The following is a 25,682-nucleotide window of genomic DNA, read 5'->3' on the forward strand; positions in this document are numbered from 1 at the left end:
AATAGAATAGAATAGAATAGAATAGAATAGAATAGAATAATATTCTGTTCTGTGACACAAGTGGTAATGTTGTGTAAGCAAAGAGGAACATACCATGAGACATCTAGGGGACCATGTTCCCTGCATCCTGTTGGCTGAGCAATCCCCTGAGTAATTATTGTCTCTATCCACAAAACAGAAATACCACAATGTGGTGAGAAGTTTGGTGTTTTGATAAATCCCAGAGGATTGTACCCACAGTGGGGATACTGACAGCCACAACACCTGGGCAGCAGGGCCTGTGCAGGACTCTGCTGGAGATGTGCAAATACATGGCTCTGGCTTAACAGTGTTTGGTGGAAACCAGAGTGTTCAAAGGACATTCTCAATTCTTTGGGGTTGTCAGTGACCAGAACAAGAACTGGTATATCTTCTACAGCATGGTTTTCACTTATCTCTGATTACTGCTAATACCAATCTAATACCCAGTCTTTAGAATGTCAAGAAACTGCTTTCCTTACCTCTACTTAGAACTCGTAGACAAAGTTGTAATATATTGGCATATATTAATTAACTTCTGCTATTTTTCTCTAGGAAAATGATAAATTATAAAAAATTACTCATTTTTGTACGGAGGACTTCTAAAATGTCAGCTGTACCTAATGAATGGAATAAGAATGTAATTAAACATCTGCTCTTTCACTCCTAGCAATGACTTTAAAATAGCCAGAAAACTCTGAGGGTTGTGGCCATGGTAACAGACACCAGCTTAGGAAAAAGGAAATATCTGCAGTTATAATTGAGCATAGAGATTGCTCATCTCCTTCTCTGAGCTGGAAGTTTACAACCACAGCTTTGATGTGTGTGCTGGTTCCTCTAATACAATTTCAGCCTATACCATGTGGCACATTTATTGTGAGAAACTATCAAGTATAAAAATATGTATATCTAGTTCCAATGCTCTTGTTTGAAGGAAGAAAAATTGCTCTTTTTTTAGCAAGTGGCTGGAGCAACTGCTGGTAAATACTTTTCTGGAAAATGACAATGCAGCATGATGGAACTGGGCCAGACTTCCCTAACATGCAGCTGTCTCTGTCCCTCAGATCAGCAGAGTAATCCCTGCTCACATCAGAGTGATGTCCAGCAGCTACAAGCAGCATTTTTGGAAGATCCTGCAGAACTCCTGAGACACCTCCTTGGCTTGGCTGAGACAGAACTGAGAGAACTAAGAGAATTGATCAGATTCCTGAAAACCTCTGACCTTGGCCCACCCTCCTACCTGGCCTCCTGCCTCCAGTGCCTCCTCAAACTCTGTCTTGTCTGTGGCCACAGCCCATTCCACCTTGCATCCCACCAGGCATGGAGCTCCTCACACACATACAAGTGGAGAACAAGGCCATGAGACAAACAAAGCCAAATAAAATAAAAATCACAGAGAGAGGGGAAGATAAGCTGAGACAGAGGTGGAGGGTGTGCTGTGCTCAGAGGTGATGAGCAGCTCCTGGAGCTCTGCAGGGTGACTGGAGCAGCAAGAGCTAACAGTGAAAGAAAGGTTTTGTCAGAGTGTCTTACACACCTGTGTGACAACTGCTTTAAATGGGAACTTTTCAGCAATGTACATACTGGCCAAAGAACCCAGACATAAAGCATTTGCACACTTTAGTGCCTAATATTAACCTCGGTTAAAAAAAAAATTGCAAATGCTTCTCTTAGAAATGCAGATGGCAAAAAATGGTATGAAAATAAGCAGGCAAAGAGCAGCAGGGAGCTGGTGCTGCTGAACCTGCTGAAACCACCAGCTCGTATTTTTGAAGGCTTCCTGTAAACCTTGTCTGGGGTTCACATCTAGAGCTGGGGTGAGCCTCAGCTGCTGGCCAGAGGCCAGCTGGGAAGCTGCAAGTGCTGCAGTTGTAGCAGACTTCTGTGCAGGCAATAATTATGAGCAGTGCATGAGTACCTGAAAATGTAACTTTTTTTGGTGTGATGTCCCTTTTGAACTGCACGCTAAGCACTCAAACAGCACAGACAGTACTTACTCATTGATTTGGGTTTTGTTAATGCAGAAGCTATTAATACCTTTTCCTGGGAGTTTTCAAGTAAACAAGATGCCACTGTCTCCTTATTGCAGATCCTTTTAGCACACTGTTTGGAGCATCAAACATTCTAGCCTTCATAAAGGGAGACAACACATCAACACAAAGATTTCTTTTTGTTCTGATCAATGGCTTAAAATTATATTAAAGTAACATATACCAAGCAGGTGGCTGGAGCCTGCAGTGTAAATGCTGCATTTTCAAATGTGAAGACAACCAGTTTCTCAGAGAAATCTGGTGGAGCTTGAGAATCCCTCTAGCATGGCCAAGAGAAATAAGCTACTACCACCAGCATTATATGGGCTTCATGCCTGTGGTTTCTGACAATACCATCCTTGCAGCATGGCCAGATGAAAATTTAATTCAGTGAAATAGCAGGAAACTCTGGTCTCACTAGCAGTGCAAGGCAACTCAATCATGAATGGAAATCAGTGACCTGTTAAGATTTGAGATTTGGACTAGATGACCTTTGAGGGTCCTTCCCAACCTCAGCTATTCTCTGATTCTGATTGTGATGCCTTGAGGGGCACCTGGCTGCCTCTCTGCACAGCTGCTCCATGCAATGCAGCCCCCTGGTTCCCTGGGGCTTGACCAAGTGCAGCAGAGCCATTCCCACCTCTGAGGCTGCAGGCAGGACAAGCCCAGCAGCTGTACTGCTGAGATGCAAGCTGCCATCCAGCTCAAAATGCTCAGCTCTTGGGATTTCCTTACTGGCTGCAGTTTCTGTGCCTCAGTTGCTGCCACAGGAGGCCTGTGGCTACTGAGCAATCCCCAGACACCATCTGACCTCGTGTGATCCCAGTGTATTCAGCCCTCCCTGACCCCAAACCATGATCAAAGGCCTGGAATGTGCACCCAGCATCACTGTGCCACAGGCTGCTCTCTCTCCCTCCTCCTGCTGAGCTGCCACAGCCAGTGGCAATCAGCATCTCATGTGCCACCAGTGCTCAGAAGCTACTCCTGCTTGCAGATCAGAGGTGCAGTGGACTGGCAGTGCTTGTGGCTGTCTGAAACTCCTTGGAAGGGTAGGGTGGTCAGGAACTGCTGCAGAGGAGGGCAGGAAGCACACAAGGGAGGCAAGTCTCCTCTGGTGCAGACAGCACTCCTTATTTCCCTTGGAGGAAAGTGAAGATCCACATCTGCTCCATATGACCTCTCACGTGAGCTGCTCAGAGTGACAGCAGATGTGGCAGCCAGAGGGAGGGCACATTTAGTGCTGCTCTATTTCCTTCCCTGGAAAATTTGCTTTTGTAGGGGGAGGTCAGAGATGAAGAGCAGCAACCTGAGGAAGGGCATTCTCAGCTGCTCTTCTGAAGGGCTGGAAGTTGAATGGACTGGAGTGTGCCATGGAGCCCCACTTCACTGGAGCTTTTATCTTTTAAAATTAGGTTAGGAAATTTATTGCTACAGTAGCTTAATCCCACAGTGCATTATCTGTACACATGATGGACTGGAATATGAATTAATTCTGTCAATAAAGTGACTGCCTGCATCTCAATTGTTAGATACAAGGAACTCAGTCTTCCTTTTGAGATGCTAAGCAGCTGCAGACTGGCACACTCCCCTGCCTGTGATTTTGGTTTGGATGCTTCCTACTTTCACCTTCCTCAGCAAGAGATGATGCTGTGGGAAGGGAGGAAAGGGGGAAGAAATTTGGTTCCTGCACACTGCGACTCTGCCTTTGTGGGATGTTTATGGGGTGGCACAGGGGTGCAGCCCCCAGGGATGTCTCTGGTGCCATGAGCTCTGCATGCACTGGGACCCAGCTCTGCTCATCCCCAGGCTGTGCCCTGGAATGTCAGGAGAGGCACAGACCAGCAAATGTGTTCCTCTGAAGGTTCAGATGAGCAGAGAGCTTCCTTGGTGGAAGGGATCTGCTGCTGGCACCCCCAGCTTTGCCTGAGCAGAGCAAGGGGGCTGGGCTGGGTCAGAGTATGTGTGCACTGAGGGCTTTGAAGCTAGAATCAGCTTTTGGCAAGGTACAGCCTTCAACAACAGCTCAGCTGACCTACAGAAAACTCCAGATTCAGAAATCTAAATTTCACTGTCTCTATACAAGCTATAGAAATCTAGTCAATACCACCTCTAAATGGAATCTAGAAAGTGAGTGAGTAAATTCCAAATTTATGGGTTGGCAGAAACAGAAATATGTGAGGCTAGTTTCACAAAACTGCTTGAGCAAACCACAATCTCAGTTTGCTCAACACGGATGACAGATTGAGTTATATAATTCCTTCTTTGTGTGAAGTTCCTTGATTTTATCAAAAATGGCTGGAAAATGAAACTTCATGACAAAATAAGGCCTTTTCTACCTGATTGCTCAGCAGAAAAATCCCCAAAACAACTATTATTTGAGCAGCATTCAGGATAACTGGTCCACCAAACAATTAAGATGAAGTTTGGAATGTCACAGGAGTATTTACTCTTTGGTTTTACAACACCTCAGATGTAGGCACTACATCTGCAGCCTGCAATATGTAAAGGTGAAAGCTTTTTTTTCAGATCAGAGAATGCTCTAATGTTCATATAGAAAAGTTAAATTATAAGCAGGGAACAAACTTAACTACACTGACTTGATACTTCTGAAGGCCCCTTCCTTTTCTTTTTCCTCTTCTTTTTAAAAGAACTAGTTCTCATTCAGTTCAATCAGTTCTCATTTATATAACATATTCAGAATAAGTAGCTGATAACATTGAGAGATATACAAAACCTGAACTACTCATGGGAAAGAGGACAAGGACTTATTTTCTGTCATCAAAAGGGCAGCTAAATATTCAGTAATTTCTCCTCTGTTGGTATATTTGAGCCCTAAAGAGAAGTAGCTGTGTTATTTGGTTTGTGAGATGTCCACCAACAACCCCTACACAAGCCTCTAAGCCCTTTGGCACAAAGAAGACAGTCAGATGTTTGTCAGACTTCACAGGGAGATATTCAGGGAGAAATCTCAAAGTCTTGATTGAAGAACAAGCAGGAATGTTTTGGGACTACAAGATATTTATAGTCTCACACATTTTGGATGTAAAGGGTACAAATATCATTTTTGCTGTTGCACTGCAGGCCAAGATATGAGGGACACATGCCAGAACACAAAAGAATTTCCACCCCATTCCAAATTCCCATTAAAAAAAAAGTGTACTAAGTCTGAAAAATAAGTGTAGTCATTTGAATCATGAATTTGGCTTTGTAACCCACTGGGAGACTGAAGCAGAGCAAAACACATCTGCTAACACCCCAACTTGAGCACCACAATTGGCAAGTGCTGCAGAAGAGAGATCTCAGACTGAGGTTGTAGAAATGTGAGAGGTTAAAATTGAAGTTTCTTGGCAGAATTGACCTTATATGGAAACTCTGCAGGAAGTCTGCACTGCACTGGCTTTTCAAGCAGTACATAAGCATTCATTTCTAATAGATACACAGATGTATACAGAAAGGTTAATCCAAAACCACTTGGGCAAAATTGAAGCAAGTCATTTCTCTGGAGATATGCTGGACAGTGTAAGGCAGATGTTTCCTCTTTCAGGATCATGAATTGAAATCAAGGGAGAAATCTCAGGTGGGAGGTGGTTACAGTAGGGTTCTTCCAAGCTGGGTCTCAGGATGGATTGTACATTTTCATTAATAACCAGGATGCATAATCTCAAAGCAGTGCAGTTACTGATGACACCAAGGTGACAGTCACCATCAGGTGGACACCAGACTAGCCCACAAGAAGAAGGGGGCAATCTTAGCACTGGAACAATGCCAAGGGATGAAATTCCTTGCTGCAAAATGCAGTATGTGAGGGACCAATGGGAAGAATTGATGTTCTTAACTAGAAATGATGGAGCAGGAGGAAGATCTGGAGCACTTACATAGCCATAAGATAACAGGAAAATACCAATATGATGTGTCCTGCAGGAGACAAGTGATGCTTTCTAATGAACCTGGCAAGACCAATCTGTTGAATTCAGGGAAGGTGAAAAACCAGTGCTATTAATGAGCAGGTTTTGGAAATATGAGGGCTCACCTGGATTACTGTAGTACATGGCCAGGCAAACACACTAAGGAAAAAGATTTTGTCCTGCAGTGGCTGCAGAGCAGGGCTATTGAGCCAAATAAGGGAATGGAAAGCCTGTGCTCTCAGAGGAGACCAGAGGCTCTTGGATGTTTAGCCTTGCTAAAGAAAGGCCAAGAGGGGATATGGTTGTAGTCTATAAATACATCAGAGGGGGTAAACACTAGGGAAGGAGAAAAGCTGTTTAAACTGAAGGACAATGCTGGCAAAAGAACAAATGGGCATAAACTAGCCATAATAAATTTTGGCTGGGAATGAGAAGCAAATCTCAAACCACTAGAGCAGCAAAGTCTGTGGAACAGCCTTCTTCAAAGATCACAAGACAAAGAGCCAAAGTCATGGGAAAATGCAATTTGAAAAATCCACAAATAGGGTTTTTATGACATGGATACCTGCAGTAGACTGGGAGAGTCAAAAGATCCCCTATTGTCCTGACTTCTGGAAGGGAAAGAGCATCCCAAAAACCCAAGCATGCTTCTTACAGAAGGCAGCTTTTCTGGCACAGAGGAGCACCACAAGGAGAGCCAAAGGCAGTGATGTTAAACATCACAAGTTCATGATATCTCTATCTTCTCTGCACTGTGTAATCACCCCCCACCACACAGCAGTGATGGGGAGTGGCAGGAATGTGGGGGGGAGGTTTATGCAAGCAGAGGAGCCAGTGCCAGGATGCTATAGACAGGTCAGGAAAGATGACCAGCTCTGTCCCTTCAGGCATCAGACAGCACCAAGAGCAGCAATACATTATTGCAAAAAATTTAACTGAAATTAAGATTTACAAGTAACCTCAATAAAATTCACAGCTGGTTGGGTTTAACCTTGGAGTCAAGAGGATTAGCAGGCTGTTGTCCAAATCATGAAATAGTAAGTTTTGCATTTTCTTCGAAAGTGAATTGCAGACATGCCTGGTCTCTATTCAGTATTGAGTAATTCAAGCTTTCTACAAAATTTCACCTCTTTATTGTCATCCTTTTGTCTCCTCTAAGAAACACAATAATTTATTAATACCATTCTTTTCATCTGAAGATTTCTAATGACTTCACAAAAATTACTGGATGACAGCTGCACTACAGTGTTGACTGAACAGAGGCACAGCAACAGGGAGGAAAGGATTTTTTAATCTTTTTTACTAGCTGGTCATGTGCTCCTGGACTAGCTGGATCAGTTTTCAAGATTCCTGGGTTGGCAGAGACTCACAGGAGGATGGCACAGGATGCTCATCAGGCACTTCTGGATCCTACCTGGGCTCAGAGGCTGCAGGCACCTAAACCTCCTGAGCCACCTTCTGCCTCAAGGCTTGCCCAGCACTGTGATTGTGACAGTGGGACAGCACCATGCTGCCTCCTGCTCCCTCCCAAGCCACACCATGACACAGATGGAGGAATTCCTCTGCTTATCAGACCTTCACTCAGCTGACAGATGCCCACCTAGCAGGGAAGAACACAGGCAGCAGAAAGCTCTTGCTCTAGGATACCACCTTGGACTGAGCTCTTCCTTTTTCTCCTCTGAAAATTGTTTGCTCAGGATTTGAAATAATAAATAATAAGGTACAAACCAGCAAATGGCATCAAGGCACTTCATTTTGCACACCAAAAACTAGCCACTGCAGCACAGAGGGCCACCACAGCTCCCTGCTGACTGCTGAGCTTGCAGAGGGCAGCACCAAGAGCAGTGAAACTGGTCAGAGATGAGATGGGGAGAACAACTACTCATTATCTGAACCCTCTGCCTACATTATGGCTATCTCATGAGTTGCCTCAGGGCAAGAAAAAACAGCTGAAAACAGATACCACAAAACCTTACAAATCCACCTGATGTCACTGTCTCTTGGGGGCTGTGTAATAGAGTTAACTGCTGTTCCCAGGAGAGCTACCAAACCTAATTACTTGTTCTGACTGCATTAGATGAAGGTGCATGTTGCTGATAGTTGCCTAGTGAGAACATAGAGCAGATCTTTCTTTTGTCCACTTATAATTAAAGCAATCTTCTTCGTATATTAGATTCAGTAGTTCATAATGAAATGCAATAAAGATTTCTTGAGTAAATCTCTTATTTTTCTTAATATGTTCATACAATTTAATGGAGTCTCTTATTGATTGGAGGAGGAGCAGTTTCAGAAATAATGTGCTTAAACAGATGTGACAAACCATAGAATAACCCAGTGCTTTTCAAGGCTAATGCCTGAATAACAAGCACATCCCACAATGGTGCCACTTCCATTTGTGCCAGACACCTGAGAGGCAGCAATCATAAACCTCTGCAAGGGCTGGGAGAAAAACCTGTCATTCTGTCATCTGTGCAGACAGATTTAGCACTCTGTGAAATCTTTATCAAAATTACCCACCAGCAGAATTAGGTAACCACCTTTAAATAGCAAGGAATAGGGAGTTATGTCCAGTTGAGCAGCAGCAATTTGGACAACACTGATTCTTCAGTGGAAAGATTCAAGAAAAAATGCAAAATATGGTACAGAACAAGAAATGCAAACACACAAATGGTTGAAATAGACTTTTATTATCAGATGAAATAACAATGCCTTAAAATAGGATCCCATTTGGGTTAAAAAATGAACAAAGTCAAGGAACTGTAGATTAGAGCCAGGTGCTTAGCGGAACTAGAAATTTAAGAACGCTTTTGCTTTTATCTGATGATTCTTGGAAGAAAAACTTATGTTCATATTTCTGAAAGAAATATTTCCTGTTGTTGAGCTTTCCTTTGAAAGACATATTTCTGTTTCACTAGAGAGAGCAGTTGCAGAGCTATAAATGCACAGCAGGCCATGCAAGACAGATCTTTAATTATACCTATTCTTCCGTGAGTTCACTGGGAGCCAATTGCTCAGGGCTAATAAGGATTAAAACATACTCAATGACTCTGAAAAATTGTCTTAATGCTAGTCTACCCAAATCCCCTGTATTGTTTGCAGCAATACAAGCACAGCAACTCCTGTTTGCAAGTGAAAAGGGAAAACTTTGTGCTTTCACACAGTCATGCCCAAGTCCTGCTTTACTAAACCCCACTGTTCAAAAGTTTTCAGTCAGTATCCTCAGAGTTCCATATGATGGCTTCCATGTACCACTGGCACCTGGTGATCTGTGCTCAGACCTGACTGGGAAATTCAGGGAAAGTGAAGACACTCCATGTCTAACAGAGGAAGTAATTAAAATAATCAAACCTACCTGAAAGGCCACAGGCCAAGAGATAGACAAATGCTCCCCTGGCTCTCTCAAACCCTACTGACATTATGCTCCAAGGTCAAAAACATAAAGGTTGAATTCATCAAAACCAGAAGTACTGGGGGAAAAATGCATTCAGAAATCTCCTTTGCTTTTGACCTTTTTCAACCCTGAAGTTTTACAAGGACAGCACCTGGACATCACTTTTCTCTTTGCAGAATGAAATGTGAAATTCCTGACAGTGCTGTGTGGCAAATGCAGAGCTGGGCAGTCCCCAGGGAGCTGGAGATGCATTGTGCAGAGCACAGCTCTCACTTCAGGCAAAGGAGGGTTTGGAGAACAGATTTTAGGCGTGAGACAGCATTAGAAGAATGGAACATGTTGGTCTCTTGCTGAGAAGGCTAATACAGATAACAATTTACTTATTGTGGAGAAATGGTAGAACAGAAAGGATGCAGTAGTAGATATTGACCTCTGCATTTTTCACATCTTTAAAAGAAATAGATCGTAAACTAGAAGAGGATTAAAACAGCCTCACAGGGGAAAGGGTATGTACTGAGAAACAGCATGGAATCAGCATCAACCCCACACTCTGTAAAGAGTCACGTCAGCAGTGTACATGAAAATGGTCCTCTCTCTAGAGGAGTAAAGAGCCTGGTGCTCTATAGACCAAAGGCTTTTCTTTATTCTTTCTTCCTGCCATGTTCCTCATTTCCTTCACTTTGGTCCTATTAGAGCCCCACTGCTTTGTTTGACAGACTAGACTTCCTAGCCATTTTGTCATGCTCCAATGGGCTGATTTCCTGGCCATGGCAAGAGCCTGCAGCTCATGAGCTCTGCCTAGACCTGGGCTTCAGAAAAACACACTTTTCTATTTTTAAGGCTCTTTTTTTCCCCCAAGGATTCTCACCCAGTTCTGCATGATGACATTTACCACATCACCTGTGGCTATGAAGCCTTCCCCAGCATGGGGGCCAACTGGCACAGAAGTTCCCTTGTCCATGGCATTGACTCTGCACCCTCCTGGAAAAGTGACCGTGTGCCATCTCCCCCTGGAACCAGCCAGTGGCACAGGCTGGGAACACAGGAACTGCCTGGGAGCTAGATTGGGATAGGGACTGCAGGGAGGGATTTTGACTACTCAGCTCTGGTGCTGGGATTGCTCCTATTCCATTTATTATGGATATGGGCAGTGGCCCTAGTACAGACACAGCCATTATCTCAGGAAACTGGATAGCCTGGCACCTACTTGAATGTTAGTGTCAAAACAAGAAATATCAAGGCTTGGGGGAAGACAATGCTTACCTAGTGTGGGATATTAAGAGGGGATTATAAACTAGACCCAAAGTTCAAATCATTTGGGACACGCTCTGCAAGGGGCCTTGGGCTCAGTGATGAATTTGCTGGGGCTTTGAAGGGGTTTCAGGGCACGTGCACACCAAGCAGCTGAACAGGGTGCCAAGGAGGGCCATGGAGCTCAGCCCTTGTCCTCCAAATACCAGCCTTGGTTGGCTTGACCCTGCACCCCAAATGCCCAAAATGTCTGTGGGCTCAGCCTGCACCTGCACTGAGCACACCTGTTGCTGGGGCCATTGCAGAGTGACTGCAGAGAGGGCTGTGGAATGGTGAGTTTAGCTTCTCTGCACCCCACCCTTGGACAGCTGCATCTCTTCAGGGGAGATGTGACTCATCTGGGTCTGGCCACCCCTGGGTGTGATGCCTTTCAGGGGCTCAGGGGATTTCCACCAAGAGGCACTTGTTGCTTGTTCTGGTCAGTCCTGTGTGCATGCAGCAGTGAAGCAGCTCCTCCTCATCCACCCAGCAGGGCCACAGGAGAGCTGGCTGATCTCCAGTGAAGGCAGTGAGGATGGGATGCTCCTCTCTCTGCTGCTGCTCAGTGCTTGGGCAGCCAGCCAGCCACAGTGAAGGTGAACTGCTCAGATGTGGTGACAGCAAGCCACTGCCACGAGCATTTAATTTTTAATTCCTCTCAGGGCTTCTTTCTTACCATCCCTCCCTGCAGCCCTGGGGGAAGGCAGCTGGCACCTGTTTCTGGAGCTCAATTGTGTTTGGCTGCATTCCTGTGAGGGAGAAGGGGAGGGCCCCTGGCCTGCCCTGGTGGGTGCTGCAGGGAGCCCCTCCAGAGCAGCTCCTTTCCTGGGCCAGCATTCAAGGATGGGATACACAAGGTGTTTTGAGGGCTGGAACTGCATCCCAGATCAGTGGCATCTGCCTGCATCACCAGTCCTGGAGCCAGGCTCCTTTGGGCTTATTTTTCCAAAAGCATCCTTTCCTTCTTCAAAGGAGCATCCACCAGCAGGAGATGCTTCATTTCAAGCTGGGTAATAAAAACAGTGGACAGCATGAACACACTGCCCAATGCTTGCCCCAGGAAGCAAGGGCTGTCAGAAAGGAATTAATGGGCTTGGCAGTGAGGAAGCAAAATTGCCTGAAATTCTGAAATACCCCTCACTGCAGACACAGGAGCATGCAGCTGTCCCACTGCAGACCCCCTCTTCTCCCCACTCAAGTCATTCCTCTGCGTAAAATTTTTTTTTGGGGAAAGAAATCAACAACGAGAATAGCATGTAAAAGCATGGGGAATTCAGCAATCAAAAGAAAAGCTGCTATTTTTGAGAATGTCTTAAACAGGTAATGGGGTCTTGTTTTAACTCCTTCTCTCCAGCTGCCTCCCCAACACCCTGTTTGGAGTGCCATCCACAAGCATGGTGGGAGCAGCATGCAGGAATGGTGTGTCTTACCACAGGCTCTTGGAGCAACACCACAGCCTATCAATAACTGGCACATGGTGAACTAATAGTGAAACACTCTTTGATGTCTAATCAGATTCCTGGAATTGAGGTGGGGTTTCTGCAAGGGTCCCACTGTCTAACAACAAGGGTAAAAGTCAGGCAAGCAGTCACCCCACTAGTGCTTCTGTCACCTTTTGTCATCTCTGAAAGAATTGTATTTTTCTAATTGCAGCATCACAAACATTATGTGTCCATGGTGAGTGGAGGGGTCTGGCTCTGCACAGCAGCAGAGAGCCCTGCCCCAGGTTCTCAGCAATAACACCATTGCTGCAAGAAGAGAAATTGAATCTGCCAAGGCTGCAGGTCTAGTTAAGCAGTATAAACTCATCTTTAACAGATTCACCAAGACCCACACGGATGATGATACACTGCTGTTTCATCAGCTCTTACTTTCTCTTGCCCTGGAGTGGCCAAATCCGCCAGGTCTCTTTGCAGCCCTGGCCAGGGCTCTCCTGCCTGCAGCATCCTGTGCCAAGGAAAGGCACTGGTGACATCTGGATCACTACTGCAGATGGCTCTGCAGCTCCTCCTGACAAAAACAGCCCTTCTGGGCTAAAACCTAGCAGGAGAGAGGCAAAATAGGAAACAAAAGTGGGGGAACCACTGCCCTGATGATACTGGAGGAAGAACAACCAAAGTCTGAGCTCATGTTTTCAGTTCCAAAAGCAAACCTATTCTGCCCAAGTGCTGCTGTGCATGTTGTCCAGGACTCCCATGGATGGCCTAGAGCTAGCAGTAAGGATGGGGGATGCTTTTTCATAGGCAATCTCATTTCTGAACTGTTAGAAAAGAATTCTCTATGTTTCATAAAGACAACTCTAAACACTGCTCCCTGAATTTTCCTTTCCAAGGGCAGTATAAGAAAATAAATATTTATTTTTTTGTTCGGAAAGAGTTCCTCTTTGCATTGCCTCTGACCTTCCCAAGTCCCAGCACTTCTGCCTTTCACTGAGTTCTGCTTTTCAGCTTTTACCTTAATGGTGACAAGGGGTATTTCCTTGGCAGGAGTCACTCAGCTCCTTCATCAGGCCCTCTCAGGAGAGGCAAAGCAAAACACAAATGGTCTTTCTGCAGAAGTTCCCACTGCCCAGCAACTCTTCAGTAATTCAGAGACCAGAGAGTCTACACAGACATCAGAGGTGTAAGTGGTTTAATATCATGTGCCATCAAACATTACATGCCTTGCAATTCATGTTGGGGATTTTGATTAAAGAAACTCTTGAACATGGCAAGAAAAAACTGTGAATTCTGATAATGTTCTCAATTTTTAGCAATAAAGTAATTGAAAATGAAGGGTGAAGTGAAATAATTGAACATGAAAGCTGTGTGCTGTGTCAAATCAGCAATAATACTCAAGTGAGATGAGATCACAGTTAGACTGAAAGATGTATCCTTGGCCAGCTGTAATTTTGCACTCTTCTCTTCCACATCAGCCTGTGAAATAAAAATGCAGGCTACCCTTCTGTGGGACTGTTCCAGTAGGGTCAGAAGGACTTTGCATGAAAAGCCCCATACAAGACAAACAGAGATGAATAGGACGCTTGACAGACAGGTCCAGAGGACAACAGACAGTGCTTCTGCTGAGATATAATTGCTCTAATTGGACCTGGGCTTGCAATGATGGCAAAGCTGAAGAGGGCTCTGCAATCATGCTGCTGTTCTGCACAAAAGAATACTATTGTGATAGGAAGCACATAGCAGTTGGGGAAATAATCAGCAGCTTTGTGCTCGCGTCCTCTGGCATCTTGGATTTGCGAGCACAACATGAGCAGAATATTTTCTTTAAAGATTCTCAGGGCTGAATTGCTTCATGAAGTCTCTTTGAGTGTTATTTAGCTGAAGTTAGACACTTCATATCTGCTGGACTCACTGTGTTTTTGTAGTCCTGGAGGAGACACAGAAAGATAGTGTGAGCCATAATCAGGAAATCTTGCTGCTCTAGGAGTCAGGGAATTTGGTAAGAAAGGAAGCTGATTTTGAGCTTCTTCAGCTTTAACTTGTCTTCTCTTGGGTGATAGCCTGTAAACCACTTGGTCTGCTTGTCTAATAAAACCCCTCTACAAGTAATGTTGGGTGCCTCCAAAAGCTGGTGTCTTCTATTTATAAAAGTAGAACAAGCATGAAACTGTTGTGGTCAAGTAGCAGGCACTGCACTGTGCAGTGCTCCTCCAGCCCTGCTGTGAGCCCAGTGCCAGAAGAGAGAGCAGCCCTGTTAGCCACAGCCACATCACACAGCAGCTGAACAACATCACAGGCAGAGTATCTCACTCTCCCACTCCTTCAGACAGCTCTGTTTCACAAAAGTCGTGTCTGGCCTGCTCTGCAGATGCTCAGGGACATGAGGCAGCAGTGCCAGAGGTGCCTGCATGGCAGAAGCAGCAGTGCAGCAGCCTGCCCTGGACACATCCTGCCAGCACACACTCAATCAGCCCTGCCAAGGGCTCTCCTTCCCCCTTGTCCCATCCTCCTGGTCCAGCCTGCCCCTGTGGCTGGACAGCCTGCCTCTGGGCTGCTCCCAAAGCCCCTTGACAATGAAATCCAGCACACAGCTAAGAGGCTTTGTGACACATGTAGCAGGTATAAACCTGTCTCAAAGCCTTTCAGCTCTGATGTGCAGACACACTCAGCTGAAATGCTGCCTCCTGCTCCTTTGCAGTTCCTAAGTAAATGTGCAAAAATGCAGTTGTGATGTTCAGGTATCGCTCACGTCCCACCTGGAACCCAGCACTAGTCCCTAAAGAGCCAACCTGGCGTACTGGACTCCCCCTGACAGAAATGGTCATCTGCAGTGACAACCTGAAGCTCCTGTCCTGTGCTCACATTGCAAATACCAGACACAGGCAGCAGGATGTGCATCACCCAAAATGTGAGCTGTGGGACAGACACCTTCCCCAGCACCAGGCAAAATGACAGGGTGGGTGCAGCTGGGTGCAGGTAGGTGGCCCTGGGCAGCTGTGGGGAAACATTCTTGATCCCCAGAGCAGTCTGGGGGTGGCAGTGTCCATGAGTCACTAGGAACCATGTCACCAGCCAGCCCAGTTATCCATGCCATCCTTGGAGTCACAGGTCCACAGTTCTCCTTTTCCTGTCCTGACATTTCCTCTGTGACTGTAATCCATCAGGACTGTGACAGATGCATGGGGACATCAAAGCATCAAGCATGCCCCACACTCAGCCTCTCAATGCCATCCTTGCTTTGAGCATCACAGACTTGGTTTCACATAAGGAGCTGACCCAACAAGGTGAAAAATTTGCCATGGATGATGCTCTCCTAAAAAGTGCATGTCTCAAACAGTGGTGAATGGGATTTATCAACACAAGCCCAGCTAAAAAGCACAAGACATGTTTGTGTCCAGCTAGTATCTCTATAATAAGCCATAGAATGTCACAAGAATAAAAACCATAAGGATAGACACCAGTGGGGTTTATACAGCTAAAACTTTGCACAACACTGTGAACACATACTGCAAAAAATACTGAATTACAAAAGAAGATAAACAGAGCTAAACCAAGATGCTAAACCAAGATGCATCCTCAGCTCTCTTCTGTGCAAGGAGGTGTGGCTGGGAATTTCAGGTGCTGGGCAAATTGGAACCAGCATTTCAGACCAAACTACAAGCTTCTTGGTTTTCTCATGTAAATCAGATCCTTACATTATCTCAGTGTCATTTTATGGCTGAAAGCAATTCAGCAGCTATCAGCACAGCCAGACTGAAATTCAGCAGAACAGGATCTGAGCCCTTCAGCTCATATGATTAGATGATTCTGTGGAAATGAATCTCATGGAAAAATGAAGTTCAGCAGAAAGCTGACAGTGTGGGAAGACCACAGAAGAGAGAGGAACTTTTACAATTTAGCCTTCACGTTTTCCACCTATAAGATTTCAATATTTGCTAAAGTTGTAGTAAGGGCAGCTTCTTCACAGTGCTCCCTCTGGGAAATATCACATTCAGCAATTCCTGAATTACAGTTTCTAATTATATTTTCATACTGTAATGCTGTCTGAAATGCAAATTTGATGACAGAATAATTCAATCCATATAAAATAATTACAAAATTACTGTTTCTCAACCCTCAACTCATACTCCCTGCTATTTAAGAAGATAAATTTAACAGCAGCAAAAGTACAGCCAAAACATAGTCTATTTTTTAAACTGTTATCTGACTATAACTGTCTGCATAGATTTTGGCTCACCGTAGAAAATTATTTCTAAAATATGACTACCAAAAACATTCCAGAATTAGCATTTTTTTGCTTTAGCTTGGAACCAACAGTCAGGTCAACTTTGATTTTGCATTCAGAGTACTTTGCACATGGCATCCGTGTGGAAAAGCAACTGTTGGTTAAAATGCCAAATCTCTACTGCAGCTCAGCTATCATTACATCAGTTGTTCCTAATGTTGATGCAGACATTAAATTAGCACAATGTAATGATTTTTAGCAGAGTGAGAACCAACTTCTGCAATAAGTAATTTAAGATCCTGAAACTCCACACTGAAACATCAGTTCCCACTAACAACTGCCATCCTCTACAGAGGATTTTATTCCCCCCATGAACATTGCCTAACCAGTAGCTAGGACTTTTTAAAACATAGAAATTGTGTTCTGTTTGGAAAAATTCAAGGAGTACTATTCCACATTTCAAGGGGTTTTTTAGGTTTTATTATGATTCCAGCCTAAATTTAGATTGCCCATCAACTCAAGCAGATGAAGGTAGAGCACACTGAGTGTGTTATTATTATGAGGCTAGAGGCATCAACAGCTCACATCTGTTTTTGATTTCCCTGCTGTATCCAGTGTATCCAGTTGTGTGAGAAGTGACTTGAGGAGAACTCAGACGTGACTTTAGCCAAGGTCTTTCCTAAGGTGAAGCTCCAATTCCTCAGGAATTGCTGGTCTGCTCGCCCTTCACCATGGACAAGGAGGCTGTAGGAACAAATCATCCCCTCCCCGTGTGTGTGCAAAGGGGTGACATTTGCAAATGGCATGAAGGCTGATGGGAAGCAGGAGAGTCAGTCTAGATTCCTAAAAGAAGGTGGAGTGTTGCCAAGCCCACGTGCATCTCACATTTTTCTCTTCATATCAGAGGATTTCAAGCCCAAGCAGACTGGCAGTGTCACAGTCGTGGTGTTGGGCAGAAGGTGAAGGATGGGTGCAGCCTTCCCCTCTGGGTGGAGGGAAGGAACCTACAGGCTGTCTGCTCCTTCCTCATGGTGGGTGGAAGTGGCAGCACAGAGATGGAGGATGCTTGGCACTGCATTGCCTGGCAGCTTCACACACTGCCAAAGTAAACCCGAGTGCTTGTCCAGAGGGTTTGGTACAGGGCTGACCAGTGAAAACAAGAGCATGAAATCACCAAGCAGAGGCACACAGCCCCAGGATGACTCTCACACACCATTCCCTTCCCTCCTGATAAGGGATCTGTCACCTCCAGTTGCACTTCTGACACTGTCTGTGAGCTCCCTGCCTGCCTGCAAGTCATTCCCATCTCTGGGGCAAAATGGATGGCCTGGTGATGGGATGCCCAAAGCCCCCAAAGACTCATCAAGAGGGGACAGAGCTGCCACTCTGCCAGGCAGGATGCATCCCTGTGCACCCTTATTGGCACTTACCAGCTTCCCCCATAACATTGCCTCTCAGACCTCTTGCCACATCATGCACAGGACCCTTCTGCTAAAATGTGAAGCAGTTTATCATCCTTCACTCTAAGGTTAAGTTAGAGCCTTTTCAATGCTACCTGAGTATCACTAAAGAAAGATATGTCTGACAGATATATAAAGAAAGATATGTTCCATCTGGAGATGAGGAAGGGATTTTTGAGCTATTTCTGATGCATAGCTCTTGAGCAAAAGTTGCATCAATTATTTTCCCCTTACAGGTGGTTTAAGGCATCAAATGCTGCAGGACACTGTATTCAAGCCTAAATGAATGAGCATAAGCCTCAGCCCACACTGAGCATCATCACAAGTCAAATCTGAGAGGTGATGACAGCTACTCATGGAGTCAAATCCTGCAGACATGAGGGTGAATAACTTCTCTTGAATGGCAGGTGCCACTCAGCTCAGATCTGTCCCCACTCTCCACACCTTGGTCCCCATGCAGACTTACCCCAGCAGTAAAAGCAGGTGAACAAGCAGACCTCAGAGGGTGGTGGGCTGTATAAACCACCTGCCTGTCCTCCTCTCCAGTCTGGGGAGGATGTGCTGCCGTGGGCTGGGACACAGCTCCCTGTAGCAGCTGGGGAGGAGCCGTGCCCAGCTCAGCCCAGGAGGGTCACCAGGGCAGGGACACCCAGAGCCCAAGGCACGGCCAGGCTCTGCACGGGCTGCCAACACCTCCAGCACTGCGAGGCTGCTGCAAACCAGGGTAAAACTCAAAACTCACCCAGGAGGAGCCAGGTGGGATTCCTCATGCACTGCTGCAGTGGCATCAGGTGAAGAATTTAATAAAGACAATTTGAAATATTTCAGCCCCCCCAACAATGGTGTTTTAGGGCAAAAGCATTGAACTGGAAAGAAGTGATGTGATAGCACCAAGTGAAATGGTTTAGACGTTTCAGACAGTTTAGATGTTTTAGATGTTTCATACATTTCAGCATTTATCCTTTTCTCTGCTAAGAATGCCGAATGCAGTGAAATCCAGAGCACTAAGCCATAACTTCCTTAGAGAGCCAAGACAGACACTAAAACCAAAGGCACTTCTCTTTCTCAAACAATTTCTTATGCTGCATTTGATAATATTAGAATAATTTTATAGCTTTTTAAATATCTTTTACTGCTCTGTGTTTTAAATTGTTTTATAGCTCCACATCATTTTAGACCAGCAGCTGCTTTAAAGAATCATTACCACCATCAATAAACCCTTTGAACTTTGGGAGGAAGGGAACAGGAGTATATAATTAGAGAAGATAAGAAAGATCTAACATACTTTTCCAGGAAACCACGCACATGATGCTTCAGCTGTAATCTGTTCTTAAAACAAATCTATATATTCCCACACAAACAAAGTCAGCCTGTGGCACTAAACTTCAGGAGCTCTGGGATATCCTTCCCCACGACAGCCACCTCGGAGTAAGCGCAATACAGAAACAGACTCAAACTCCGTCTTGTTTTTACAAAAAGACCCAAAGAGCATTTCATTTTTCAATCACTGTGGTGATTGAAAAATCATGCTGCTTATGCTGCAGTTCTTTTTTTAGCTATTCTAACTGCTCTCAGTGCACAACAGGAAAAAAGAGAGAGAGAGTGAGAAAACAAGCCCAGTGTGTGTGAGCTTGTGAGAAAGAGGGCAGAAGCCCGTAGTACAGCAGTGCTGCTCTCCTGGCATATTTGGGATGATTTTTGAGGAAGGTTTTGATTCTTTCCTCTGTAAACACTGCAGTCAGGAGCACCCTGTGCCCCGCAGAGGGGCAGAGAGCCCGGGGAGCGCAGGGTGCGGGGACTCCGCACAGAGAACAAAGATGATTGAAATGCTCCAACTTTGAGAGTTGAATTCGAAGCTGCTCCTGGCTGCATCGACTGCTGGCTTCCCCCTTACTGGACACACGGGGTACAAACCCGCCAGAACCGGGCAGCACGAAAAAACTACAAATTCCAACAGAGATATAAAAACCACAATGCCTAAACATAATTTCTTTTAACTCCCGAACCATTAGCCGAGGATTTCTCACGTTAATTTATATCCCTAAAGTGTCAATTGAGAACGATATCGTTTTATTCTCCTTTCAGGGATCATTAATCTATATTTAACTCCGTTTTGCCGTCTACACACAGAATTAGCAACTGGAAGCTGCTTTGCATTTATCTGATAGTGCTGGGCTTGTTCATCAAGGCAAACTTCCAGCCAAAACAAACAAATGTAAAAAAAATACCAGTCACTGATACAAGCTGCTTTCTAGTCTATTCTTTTTACAGGAAAACAATCCAAACGTGATGAGAACATAAAGCAAAGGGTTACCTCACGCTGCAGAAATGCGGGTTGTTAGCAGTCCATGCTCCGGCAGCCCGGGGTGAGCGGCGGGGATGACTCCAGCATCCACCGGGCTCTGTCTGTGTCTCCGGCTTTGACGGACCAGGCTCAGCCTCCCCTGACGTCAAGGGCCGTCACATGGGCCAGGAGCGCTGGTTGTCCTGGCAACGCCAGCCCTGCTCCCAAATTATTTCAATAGGTCATCTGTCACCCTGCGCGCACGGCGGAGCCACCGCGGGGCCGCGCAGCGCAGCGCCAGCACCGCTAACCCTGCCCTGCCCCGCGGAACACGCTCTGCCTCCCGCAGCCCCACCCCGGCTGAAAAACAGCCACTACACACCTCGATTGCACCAGAAAAGGGGGCAAGAGCCGCCCTCTGAGGGGCTGAGGCACCTCAGTGATGTGCTGGCTGTTAGGGTCCTAAAGACCCTAAAATTGGGGTATTTCTAAGTGACACGCAGCTGAAGTTTTATTCACATCCACAGAGACGCTCACCTTGCTGCCCTGGTTCTGCCCAGGTGAGGGAGGCAGCAGTGGTCCGTGCTGTAGTGATGGGGGGCAGCAGCTGTGCAGGGCTGTGGGCTGGCCCCATGTCCCTTTCTGGTCCCTCTGCCAACCTGCACTTCTCCAGCTGCTCCCAACAAAACATCACAGGAGGGGACACAGCAGAGCATGTCTCCACCTGATTCTGACTGACCTGTGCAGCCTTCTCCTGCAGGAAGAGACACAACACCAGTGTCTCCAATTTCCTTGTAACTCTAGCTAAAATCCACTCCTTCCTCCAAATTTCCTTTTTTGGTCTCTCTCCACCTTACCAGAGCCACACATGCATGTGCCAGGAGTAGGACACAGAAGATGCTGGAGAAGATAAAGACTTTCACCTGTGAGAAGCAGGGAGGAAAGAAAAAGTGTCAGCAACAAGAAGATGCTTCTGAGCTCATCAGGTCTGGATGAGTGGACAATGAGGTGGAAAGAAAACTGTCTGAACAGCAGAAAGTTGTGGTCAGTGACACAGGGTCTAGTTGGGGGCCTGTAGCTCATGGTGTTCCCCAAGGCTCAATACTCTGCCCAATGTTGTTTAACTTACCCATCAACAACTTGGATGAAGGGGCAGGTGCCTCCTCAGCAAGTTGACTGGTGGCACAAAGCTGGGAGGAGCAGCTGATACCCCAGAGGGCTGTGCAGCCCTGCAGAAGGGCCTCAGCAGGGTGGAGACATGGGCAGAGCAGAAACATCTGAAACCCAAAGGCAAATGCAGGTCCTGCACCTTGGGAGGAACAGCCCCAGGACCAGTACAGGATGGGGGTGACCTGCTGGGAAGCTGCTCTGCAGAGAAGGTCCTGCTGGACAACAAAATGCCCACGAGCCAGCAGTGTGTCCTTGTGGGCAAGAAGGCCAAAGGTATCCTGGGGTGACAGGAAGAGTGTGGCCAGCGGGTCAGGTGAGGTGGTCTGCCCCTCTACTCAGCTCTAGTGAGGCATATCTGGAGTTCTGTGTCCAGTTCTGGGCTCTTCAGGGCAGGAGAGACATGGAACTCCTGGAGTGGGTTCAGTGAAGGGATACAAAGATGATTAGGGGACTGGAACACCTGAGCTATGAGGAAAGGCTGAGGGAGCTGGGCCTGTACAGCCTGGAGAAAGGAAGACTGGGAAGGGACCTTATCAATGTCTGAGTATCTGAAGGGAAGGTATCAAAAGGAGGCAGCCAGACTCTTCCAGGGGGTGCCAAGTAATAGCACAAGAGGCAATGGGCAGAAACTGGTACATAGAAAGTTCCACCTGAACATGAGGAAAATCTTCTTTACTCGGAGGGTGACAGAGCAACAGGCTGCCCAGAAAGATTGTGGAGTCTCCTCCTCTGGAGTTATTAAAAAGCTTTTTGGACACCATCCTGAATAACGTCCTCTGAGGAACCCTGCCTGAGCAGGAAAATTGAACCAGCTGACCTGCAGTGGTCCCTTCTAAACATTTGGTGAGCCTGGGATCAGCAACAGCCAGCGCTGCTTTACACAGCATTCAGTGAGTAGGGCATCTCCATCACAGTTTACCAACACCTAGCACCAGCACTGCACTGGGGCTTTCTTGGCCACTTGGTACTAGAGGGCAAAACCCTTTGGGATCCTGAGCTGCCCCCTGAGCTCAGTGCAAAGCAGTGAAGAGGGCTTGAAGAGTTATTACAATAGAATAAGGCAGCCCCCGCTATCTAGAACTCATGCCATGAAAAGAAGATATTTGCAATTAGCTAGGAAACCTGTGACTGTTTAACAAAACAAGAATAATGTGATGAATTTAAAAAACCCCACTGATTACTACATGTGTTGCACATAATCCCACATATTAATCCAATATAGAAGGCTGAAATTCCATGTCAACACCCACCAATAAAATTGTATCGTAATTTACAGATGTATTCTTTCACTTAATGGGAATGTTTGTGCAATACTACATACAGTTTAGTTTGCAGTTTAAAAAGATATCTCTCAACACTGTGTAGTGCATTCCTTTCTATTGGTCTGACAGAAATGCATGCACCTGAGAGATTTTAATGGTTCTTAATTCTTATAAAAGCCTTTTCACAAAAGGGGAAAATACAACACATGCATTTTGATGGTCACAAAGCATTCAGAACAACCATTTTGCTGATTCCCTAAAGATCTGGCAGAGACAGCCAGGCAGGATCATAGAATCATAGAATGGTTCCTGTTTGAAGGGACCTTAGAGATCACCTATTTTCAATCCTTCTCCATGGGCAGGAACAGTTTTCACTAGATCAGGCTGCCCAAAGCCCCATCCAGCCTGGCCTTGAACACTTCCAGAAGTGGGACACCCACCACTTCTCTGGGCAGCCTGTTTCAGTGTCTCACCACCCTCACAGAGAATAATTTCCTCCTAATATCTAATCTCAGCCTGGACTCTTTCACTTTAAAGCCAGTACCCCTTTTGCTGGCACTACATGCCCTTGTACAAAGTTCCTGTCCATCTTTCTTGTAAACCCCTTTGGGTACTGGAAGGCTGCTCTACAGTCTCCCCAGATCCTTCTCTTCTCCAGGATGAAAAAGTCCAACTCTCACAGAGACTCAAGGACCTGCACCTGCCCTGCTTCTGTGTAAGTCTGGTCCTCCAACCTGCAGACACATGCAGAGCACCTTCATCCTCCAGAATAAAAATAGTCCTTTCACTCACCTTACAGGATATTTCTGCTGCAGTACAAGAGCTTGGAGGAATTTTTAAACCATGCACACTGTTTGTAAGGGGGTACTAATTATATGTTAAGAGGGTTATAATTTTCAGCCAGCTGAAAGAAACTAAGTGAAAAAAAAAAACAAAAAACCAATGCTGTAAAGAACATATGATAATGGCAGTGTAGAGTTGGATGTTCCCAATTCCCAAGGCTTGGCAGAGGTTTTCCTGCACCTCCCCAGTGATGTGTCTCCTCCACAGGGATGTTTTCTGAATTGCTGACTGAAATCCCTGCTTCTCCACAGTGCTCAGTGCAACAGTCAAAGCTTTCCAGGACTAGGGTGAAGGGAGACCTTACACCTTGCAGACAGTTGCAGAAATGAAGCCAACACCATATGTCCCTCAGAGAGCTGAAGTATCCTGTTAGAAGTGGCAGAAAAACCTATATTCCCTGAATTAACTTAACTTTTCCATGATAAAACCCCCAACATTAAAACAGCTTCCTCTATAATTTCAATCTACCAAGTGACCCCAAAGCAATGAGACTTGGGCACTAGACAGGAAAAATACAAAACAGGCATTTTTTGCAGAGAAGAACTTGTAAGTGATGGCTGATGAAGACCTCAACATGAGCTGGCAGTCTAGAAGGCTTAGAGTAGCTTAGTTTAATTTAGAAAGCTTAGGGGTTTTTAATTTTTTTTTTTTTGTTTAGTTTAGATTAATTTAGGTTAGTAAGTTTAGTTTTAGCTGTCAGCCCTAAAAGCCAACTGAATCCTGGGTTGCATCAAAAGGAACAAATTAGAGGAGAAATAAGGGGATTGAACAGTCACCAATTTGAAGTGCAACAAGGGAAAGTGTAGGATTCTGCACCTAGGGTGGGGTAACCCAGAATGTACAGACTGGGGAATGAGGGGCTGGAAAGGAGCACCACAGAAAGGGACCTGGGGGTCCTGGTTGATGGGAAGTTCAATATGAGTCAGCACCGGATGATCTTTGGGGTTCCTTCCGACCCTTAACGTTCTTCAGTTTAAAATCTGAAGCCTGCTGAGTAACAAGTGCATTGCATCCATCTGGGACCATGGTACAAAGGCACTCCTGCTGCAAGAACGTGATGCCTGGTGGGGAGAGGTTTCTGTCACATTTGGGAGCACCTCTGTCCCTACCACCCCTCTGGGTGTGGGGCCCATGGAGGGCAGTAGGAGGGAACAGGGGTTGGCTCCTTCATCCTCAGATGATGGACAGTCTGCAGAACTTCACTGGCTGCAGCAAAGTGTGCCATGTATGTATGTATCATAATACACACAGTGATATCCGAAATACCTAAACCTAGAACATGCATGTACCAGGACCTGTGTAATAAATAACACACAAATGTAGCACTACAAGGTAGGGCACCATCCTGCTTTTCTCCCTGCACTTCTTTTGTCTCTACAGAGCTAACAATAGATAACATTTGTTTGCCCATAAAATGGAAGACATGCAGGGAGCAGAAACTCTATATGGGTTGATCTTTGAACCCACAAGACTAGATCTTCCCTGGCGTCAATTCCTGCTCTCAGGAAGGAGCCACATCCATGCAGGCAGCTGAGAATCTACTCCTGGCTTTCCTCTTATCAAAACAACACTTAGAAAGTGTTTCATCTTGGAATCTTCCCTCAAAAACTCATTACTTTTCATTGTTTTTAAAAATAAAAGGAAGAAAAAGGCAAGTAGGCATGATTTTGATTTAATAAATATAAAGAACAAACCACATGTGTTTTGCTGGCCTCTGCAGCTTGCTGTTTGGAAGAGTGGCTAATGTTTCCATTGGCATTGGTTACACAGATAAAAAAGAGAAAGAAACAGGGCTCAGCAAACTTGTCATGTTGACTTTTGCTCTCGTAGAAAAACAACATGGAAAAAAACCCACAGGAAAAGACGTTTTAGTTTTGATACAGCTGTCATGGCACTACTAGCACAGGGGGGGTTTCAAACAAAAACAAGAAGAGAAAGTGGTTCAGCCCACCCTGTTCACTGATGGAGGCTCAGTGAAAGAGTCATTGTTTGAGTCCAGTCAGGTGGAAGATGGTTTCCCAGGAATGCAGCACTGTAAGAAGATCCTGCACTCTCCATATATCTGTCATGGCTCTTTACTGCCACAAATTCCTGTTCCCAGGGAGGGTGAAGACTCTGCTTTCCAAAGCAGTGATTTTTGTTTCCTGTGCTGCACCTGTGGCTTTGGGGATGCCCCAGTACTCTTAGTGGTGAGAAGAGCCCCAGACTGGAGGGACACTGTGTGGGTGTAAGCATCAGCAGCAAGGACCTGGCCCCAACAAAGCCTCTGATGGCTGCTGCTGAGGGCTGGGAAAAGCTCTTCAGTGTGATTTGCCTTTTTGTGGCATATTCTGTAGAAGGGATCACTTGGTCTGCAACAACTTTT

The 25,682-nt window shown here is 45.6% G+C and overlaps 1 protein-coding gene across 1 annotated transcript in view; it reads right to left on the reverse strand.

Annotated features, from left to right (window-relative positions):
* The window catches only part of NCALD (neurocalcin delta), a 57,479-nt gene extending 37,175 nt beyond the window's left edge, over nt 1–20,304 (reverse strand). The window contains exon 1 of the mRNA XM_079301413.1: nt 20,073–20,304. The gene's annotated coding sequence lies outside the window, so the exon portion shown is untranslated. The remainder of the gene's footprint in view (nt 1–20,072) is intronic.
* Nucleotides 20,305–25,682: the final 5,378 nt, after the last annotated feature.

The sequence above is a fragment of the Erithacus rubecula genome (genome assembly GCF_903797595.1).
Source record: "Erithacus rubecula genome assembly, chromosome: 3".
In the NCBI taxonomy this organism is placed as follows: domain Eukaryota; kingdom Metazoa; phylum Chordata; class Aves; order Passeriformes; family Muscicapidae; genus Erithacus; species Erithacus rubecula.